Genomic DNA, 7,008 nt, shown 5'->3' with positions numbered 1-7,008 from the left:
TCTTTCTGCCATCTCGCCCGATTTGAGACGTGCTCTGGAAGAGTTTCAGGAGGACAAACCTGAGCGTTGTCCCATTGAAAAATTGTATGTTCCTGACCAGTGGAGGAAGAGAGTGATGTCTGAAGTTCATTGCTCTGCATTGGCTGGTCATCCAGGTATTTTTGGTACTAGAGATTGTGATGTCAGGAATTTTGTGCAGTCCTGTGGGACTTGCTCTCGGTCTAAACCTTGTTCTCTCTCTAGTGGGTTGTTGATGCCTTTGCCGGTGCCCAGGAGGCCACGGACCCATATTTCAATGGATTTTATCTCTGATATGCCTGTCTCTCAGAGAATGACTGTTATTTGGGTGATTTGTGATAGATTCTCTAAGATGGTCCATCTTGTACCACTCCCTAAGTTGCCATCTTCCTCAGAGTTGGTGCCCTTGTTTTTGCAACAGGTGGTTGCACGGGATTCCTGAGAACATTGTATCTGACAGAGGAGTTCAGTTTGTGTCTAGATTTTGGAGGACTTTCTGTTCCAAGCTGGGAATTCAGTTGTCCTTCTCCTCTGCGTTTCACCCTCAGACCAATGGGCAGACGGAGAGAACAAACCAGACTTTGGCGTCGTATTTGAGATGTTTTATTTCTGCTGATCAGGATGATTGGGTTTCATTTTTGCCCTTGGCCGAATTTGCTTTAAATAATAGAGCTAGTTCTGCCACTTTGATGTCACCTTTTTTTTTGTAACTTTGGGTTTCATCCTCGATTCTCTTCAGGGCAGGTGGAGCCTTCTGCCTGCCCAGGTGTTGACACTGTGGTGGAGAGAATGCACCAGATCTGGGACCAAGTGGTGGATAAGTTGTCTCTCTCCCAGGAAAAGGCCCAGCGGTTTTCCAACCGGCATAGGACCATTGGTCCCCAGTTTAAGGTGGGTGATATGGTTTGGTTGTCATCAAAGAATATCGCTATGAAGGTGGCTTCTCCAAAGTTTACACCTAGATTTATTGGACCTTACAAGATTTTGGAGATTCTTAATCCAGTCTCTTTTCGATTGGCTCTTCCTGTTATATTTAAGATCCATAACGTGTTTCATAAGTCTCTGTTAAAGAGGTTTGTTGAGCCAGTAGTTCCTGTGGTGGCAACTCCTGACCCGGTATTGGTTGAAGGTAATGTGGAATATGAGGTTGAGAAGATACTGGATTCTCGCCTGGCTAGACGGAGACTCCAGTATTTGGTTAAATGGAAGGGTTATGGCCAGGAGGATAATTCTTGGGTCCCTGCATCCGATATTCATGCCGAAAGATTGGTTCGTGCCTTTCATCGGGCCCTTCCTGATCGCCCTGGTGGCGTGGATGAGGGTTCGGTGACCCCTCCTCAAGGGGGAGGTACTGTTGTGAGTTCATTTTCCCCTTCATTACTGAGGCCCGAGGAACTCCCTCTTCTGGTAAAGAAAGGTAGTGAGCCTGATTGTCAAACACCTGAGGCTGATGATTGTGACTGGCTGAGTGGAGTTACGGACTGGATATAATCCTGCCGACGCCCTTCTGCCCTACGGGTGATTTCTCTGTGGGATCCTTGGAGACCAGTCTGAATTTCTGCTCCTCCAAAGCTAAGTTTGCTGCTCGGCCTTTTGCTTTTGTGCTTTGACTTTGTTTTTGCTTTGTTTTTCTGGATTTCTGCCATTCCCTGCTGGGGTGTGCTGAATTCATTTAGCTCTGTCTTCTGAAAATACCTGAGTGCTGATTCAGTTTTTGAAGCCTAGCTGCTTCAGGGCCTTTTTCATATCAGCTGGTTGGCTTATGTCTTTGATAGGGTCTTGGCAGATTGCAGACAGCAGCCTTCCTGTCCTTTCCTATCTAGGTAGTTTTGGGGCCCCGTCTTTGCTCAGTCTATCTTTCTGTCTGTGTTAGTATTTTCATCTTGCTTCACCGTCATTATATGTTGGGGGCTGCCTATTGCTTTGGGGTCTGCTCTGGGGCAGTTTAGATTTCCTTTTCTGTCTTTAGGCTAGTTAGCTCTCTGGCTGTGATCGAGGGGTCTAGGGCACCGTAGGAACCCCCCACGGCTACTGCTAGTTGTGTTGATAGGTTCAGGGGTCTGCAATCTGATAGTTGCCAACTTCTCTGGTTTTCTGGACTTAGCTTGTATTTCTGCTTTTGCCTCCTACGGTGACTCATTCATAACAGTTTCTCCGTTTGTGTTTCTCTCATTTTCTCCCTGTCAGCCTCCGTCTTGTCCTGCCTCTTCCCTCTCCTCGTTCTCCTGGTTCCCTGGTGCACTTCCCTCCTGCCCATCCGTTCCCATATCTTCTCCTGGGTGCTCCACGTCTGCATTCCCTTTGCTCCTGTGGCTTCTCCTGCTGCCCCTTCTAGTTGCTGCTGCCTGGTTTCCTCCTCATCCTATAACCCGGCTCAGGTACGCCGCTCTCTGTCTAGTGTCCCTGGTCCTCTGCTCCTCCTTGTCCTTGAGCCGTCCCTCTTGGTACCGGCTGTCGTGGTTCTATCCTCTGCGGTTTTGCCCCTAACGATCCCTGTATAGGGGTCGGTCATCACCTGGCGTGCTCGACCCAGGGGCTCCAGTTCCGCGACCCAGAGGGTCCACTCTCGGACGTTGTCCATTCCCTGAACGTCACACTAGGCTATTAATATCTGCCCTCAGTCACTGGCTTTCCCTCTCTGGTGGAGAAAATTGCACATACACACACACACAACTAACTTTACTAGTTAGGGTATTCGGCATCTGCCGGCTTTTACTATATCCATCTATATATCTATCTATATACATATATATATTTATACTAGCTATGAACCTGTTCTACGCCAAGGTGGTGAGCATTTTTATTGGTATACAGTATGCAGGAGTGGGATTCAAATTTTTAACAACAGGTTCTGTTTTTATGTGTAGGAAAACCACACCCATTTTTAATCCACACCCATTTTTAATCCACACCCATTTCTAATCCACACCCATTTTTAAGCCACACCCATTTACACACACCTTTTCCTCAAACATATATAAGTAGGGGTGCAGTCAAACAGTTGAAAAAAATAAATTGGAATGAGATCAGAAGAGTGCACATTCTGGCCAGCGGCTCTCCTGACCTGAGTGTGACAGCTGCATATGTATTTCTATGCCGCTGTCTCACTTGACTGACACGCTGGCCAGGCTGTGCACTACATTCTGATATTAACAGTTCCCATCAAACACCAGATCACACACATAACCAGCAGCTTTTTGTCAGAGACACCGCACTGAACTTGCTCACTGAGCCAGTGCGCGTGTCCTGAGTAAAGCGAACACTTCTCAAAGCTACCTGTGGAGCGGGCAGTAACCGAATAGATGTGCACTTCAGAGCCGCAGGACCTGAAGCACGTGACTGCTAGAGGCGTGGCTTAAACTCCACAGAGCTAGGAGCTGCAAGACAATTCCTAGCAGAGTAACTGCGAGACAAAGTTACCAAGGGGCATAGACAGTGAGAATAGTCAGGACGTAGCCAATGAGTCACACACAGAGATAGCTGCAAGGTACCAGGGGGGCGAGCAGAGAGTAGTCAGGTCACAGGCAATGAGTCATACACAGATAATAATGCAGTACAAAATCAACAGGCAAACTCACAACAGGAAACAGAGGCGGGTCAGAACCATATAAACAAGCTATGGCAACAAACAGGCACACGGGGGTCAGCACACTAGGCCAAAGGCAAAAGTATAACTGGCAGGGATTGAAGCTACCCAGGGGTTTATGAAGCTCTCCCAGAACCAGAAAAAGGCCACAATCATTAACCCCAAGTGTGCAGGTCAAAACCTGCACAGAGCTCCAGACATTAAAACCCGGTGTGCAGCTCAAAAACCTGCACTGGGATCATGACACTTTTGTTCTGGCCAAAATAATGAATGAGTCACATACATTTACATTTTTCTTTAAACAACCATTAATACCACATACAAGGGACAAATATCGCCACACCATGACCAGACCACATAGTCATCGAATAATTATTATTATTATTTATTTATTGTTATAGCGCCATTTATTCCATGGCGCTTTACAGGTAAGGAGGGGTATACATAAAAACAAGTACAATAATCTTAAACAATACAAATCATAACTGGTACAGGAGGAGAGAGGACCCTGCCCGCGAGGGCTCACAATCTACAAGGGATGGGTGATAATACAGTAGGCGAGGGTAGAGCTGGTCGTGCAGCGGTTTGGTCGATCGGTGGTTACTGCAGGTTGTAGGCTTGTCGGAAGAGGTGGGTCTTCAGGCTCTTTTTGAAGGTTTCGATGGTAGGTGAGAGTCTGATATGTTGTGGTAGAGAGTTCCAGAGTAGGGGTGATGCGCGAGAGAAATCTTGTATGCGATTGTGGGAAGAGGAGATAAGAGGGGAGTAGAGAAGGAGATCTTGTGAGGATCGGAGGTTGCGTGCAGGAAAGTACCGGGAGACGAGGTCACAGATGTATGGAGGAGACAGGTTGTGGATGGCTTTGTATGTCATGGTTAGGGTTTTGTAATGGAGTCTCTGGGCAATTGGGAGCCAGTGAAGGGATCGACAGAGGGGAGAAGCTGGGGAATAGCGGGGGGACAGGTGGATTAGTCGGGCAGCAAAGTTTAGAATAGATTGGAGGGGTGCGAGAGTGTTTGAGGGGAGGCCACAGAGCAGGAGGCATAATACCACATACAAGGAGCAAATAACGCCGCACCATGGCCAGACCACATATAACCACCACATAGTGACTGAATAATACCACATACAAGGAACAAATAGCGCCACACCATGACCAGACCATATATTACCTCCACATAGTGATTGAATACTACAATACTGATCATTAATTAAAAGCACACTACTAATTGCAATTGTATACACGAACTCTATTTACTGTCAGTGTACAGGTAACACACTGACTCACCAGTGACGTCTCTAGCTAAAGTCCTTCATCCTTGCTTTTCTTTTTCATCCAGCACAGACCGCCATCACTTCTTCCAGCCAGGACTTGTCTGTGCATAAAATAACACAGTTACCTAGAGCATGGCTTCCAGAGCACATTCCCCACTTTTTCCCTTTCTTCTACACTACACATCTGAATACAGATATGCACCCACCATTAATACATAATTGGTTATTATGCAACCCACCATTCCAAATATAAATTATAATCCACCACTGTGCACTCACTAACTATAAATGCCACTTTCCCCATTTGATATACAAATTAATTAGCACCTGCACTCTTTCCCCCAATTCATGCACTTCAACATCAATGCCCACCACTATGTACCTCCCGCTCTAACCCTAACCCCGATTCATTATATTTACATGCCCCTCCCACCTCAATTCATTGTCATGTCTTTCTCTCCCACCCTCTATTCATTATCAACTGCTCTACTCCACATTCATTACATCACTTACTCCTCCACACTCAAAATTCTTTATTTGTTCTCCAGATAGATCATTTGCTCTCCCCAGCCCCCACCTTCAACTCATCATTTGCTCTCCGAACCCCCCACCTTCAATTAAATTGATGTGCCCCGTCACTCACACTGAATTCATCATTTGCAGTCCCCCGTCCTCTCCCCCACTTCATCATTTGCAGACCCTCCACTTTAATTTGAAGTCCCTTACTTCATCCGTTGCAGTCCTCTATCACCCCTCACTTCATCTGCAGTGCCCCTTCATCATTTGAAGCCCCCTATCCCCCTTCCATTTCAGCATGTGCAGTCCCCCTTACCCCCCCACTTCATCATGTGCAGCCCCCACTCCCTCATCATCATGTGCAGTCACTCTTTCCCCCACATCATGTGCAGTCCCCTTTACCCTCAACTCATCATGTGCAGTCCCCGTTACCCCCCCAATTCATCCTGTGCAGTCCTCCTTACCCCCCACTTCATCATGTGCAATCCCCCTTCATCATGTGCAATCCCCCTTAGCACCTCCATCATCAAGAACAGCCACACTCCATCATGTACAGCCCCACTCACCCCACTCCATCATGTGCAGCTCCATTCACCCCCCTCCATAATGTACAGCTCCATTCACCCCCCTCCATCATGTGCAGCCCCATTCACCCCCTTCATCATGTACAGCCCCCGCACCCCCCTCCATCATGTACAGCCCCCGCACCCCCCATCATCATGTACAGGCTCAGCCCTCGCACCCCTGTCCATTATGTACAGCCCCATTCACCCCCCTTCATCATGTACAGCCCCCACACCCACCATCATCTTGTACAGGCTCAGCCCCCACACCCCTCTCCATCATGTACAGCCCCATTCACCCCCCTTCATCATGTACAGCCCCATTCGCCCCCCTCCATCATGTACAGCCCCATTCACCCCCCTTTATCATGTACAGCCCCCGCACCCCTCTCCATCATGTACAGCCCCCCGCACCCCCTCCATCATGTGCAGCCGCATTCACCCCCCTCCATCATGTACAGCTGCCCACCCCCCTCCATCATATGCAGCCCCATTCACCCCCCTCCATCATGTACAGGCTCAGCCCCACACCCCTCTCCATCATGTACAGCCCTATTTACCACCCTCCATCATGTGCTGCCCCATCACCCACTGAATTCATTTTACAAAAAAAAAAAAAGTTTCCCATACTTACCTCACAGCCGCTCCTAAGATTTGGCTATCTTAGGAGGATATCTGTTTTTTTCAGGTAACTATTACTGTGCAGAATTATTAGGCAACTTAATAAACACCAAATATATATCCATCTCACTTGTTTATTTTCACCAGGTAAACCAATATAACAACACAAAATTTAGAAATAAACATTTCTGACATTCAAAAACAAAAAAAAAAAATCACCTTTCTTTACGATGACACTCAAAAGCCTTCCATCCATAGATTCTGTCAGTTGCTTGATCTGTTTACGATCACCATTGCGTGCAGCAGCCACCACAGCCTCCCAGACAATGTTCCGAGAGGTGTACTGTTTTCCCTCCTTGTAGATCTCACATTTTATGAGGGACCACAGGTTCTCTATGGGGTTCAGATCAGGTGAACAAGGGGGCCATG

This window comes from Dendrobates tinctorius, unplaced genomic scaffold (genome assembly GCF_039654945.1).
Source record: "Dendrobates tinctorius isolate UK_male_01 unplaced genomic scaffold, ASM3965494v1 ptg000083l, whole genome shotgun sequence".
In the NCBI taxonomy this organism is placed as follows: domain Eukaryota; kingdom Metazoa; phylum Chordata; class Amphibia; order Anura; family Dendrobatidae; genus Dendrobates; species Dendrobates tinctorius.
The sequence above is the reverse complement of the archived record's forward strand: the minus strand, read 5'-3'. Positions refer to the sequence as shown.